The sequence below is a fragment of the Limulus polyphemus genome, unplaced genomic scaffold (assembly GCF_000517525.1).
Source record: "Limulus polyphemus unplaced genomic scaffold, Limulus_polyphemus-2.1.2 Scaffold2199, whole genome shotgun sequence".
NCBI lineage: Eukaryota > Metazoa > Arthropoda > Merostomata > Xiphosura > Limulidae > Limulus > Limulus polyphemus.
Genome location: NW_013667809.1, coordinates 216,213 through 217,506, shown reverse-complemented (window position 1 = coordinate 217,506; position 1,294 = coordinate 216,213). Strand labels below are relative to the sequence as shown.

At 35.8% G+C, this 1,294-nt stretch overlaps 1 long non-coding RNA gene across 1 annotated transcript in view; it reads right to left on the bottom strand.

Annotated features, from left to right (window-relative positions):
- Nucleotides 1-1,294, bottom strand: part of LOC111087474 — an 8,485-nt gene that overhangs the window by 1,742 nt on the left and 5,449 nt on the right. The gene's annotated exons all lie outside the window — the stretch shown is intronic.

Here is a 1,294-nt window from a genome sequence, read left to right as displayed (position 1 = left end):
TACTGGGGGGCGTGAACCATGTTAAACATGGTGCCACGGCTCACATCTGCAAGCGGCACATCAATACCACTGTGCCACTGGGGGCGTGAACCATGTTAAACATGTCGATCGTGGTGCCACGGCTCACATCTGCAAGCGGCACATCAATACCACTGTGCCACTGGGGGCGTGAACCATGTTAAACATGGTGCCACGGCTCACATCTGCAAGCGGCACATCAACCGCATTACCATGTTAAAATCTTTCATATCAAGTGTGATTGACCTCCTATTGTACAAGATAAAACCTTTGACCTCCTATACTACAAGATAAAACCTTTGACCTCCTATAGTACAAGATAAAACCTTTGACCTCCTATAGTACAAGATAAAACCTTTGACCTCCTATACTACAAGATGCCCCCCAGTGGCACAGCGGTATGTCGGCGGACTTACAACGCTAGAATCCGGGTTTCGATACCCGTGGTGGGCAGAGCAAAGATAGCCCATTGTGTAGCTTTGTGCTTAATTACAAACAAACAAACAAATACTACAAGATAAAACCTTTGACCTCCTATTGTACAAGATAAAACCTTTTCTCATACTTTTACAACTATTTCATGAATAGTTTATCATAATAAGTTTACACTAGGTTTCATTCTGGACTAAGAGACAAATTCATAAGCACATATTTTCTATCTAATGAAATTAAGAAGGATTAATTAATATATTATTAAAGAAGTTTATTTGAAAACAAATAGGCTAGATGAGTATTACAGATTTTTGTATTTATCATTCCAAGCGATAAGCTTTTCTGATACGAACAGCCACAATTGCACAGAAATAGAAACACCATCAAATAAATCTTAAAAAAAGACGAATAACATATTTATAAGACAATTTATAGAACAGTTTCTTCCTATTACATAAGTTAGCGATTTTAAGTAGGCGTGTCTTGGTGTTTATATATAGTCTAACTTACTGTTAACTGTTATATTGTATATATATATATATATATGGGATTTATTTTAGCAGCCTAATCTTTATTTTTATAACATATAGTACATACAACTTTTTTAAAACCACTACTTCTAACTAGCAGAGTACCCGGATGAAAAGGATATATTAATCGTGATTTTCTGCAAAAAAAATTCAAAATTATTTCTTTACCTATGTATTGGATCGTAAAGAAATGTATGTCGAAACGCCTAAACGTCAGGTTAGCGTAGTCTATATAATGTGTAAAGTTTAGTATACTCTAATCCCTTATAGTGATAGCACACGACGACACACACATTTGGCATGTAATATTCATT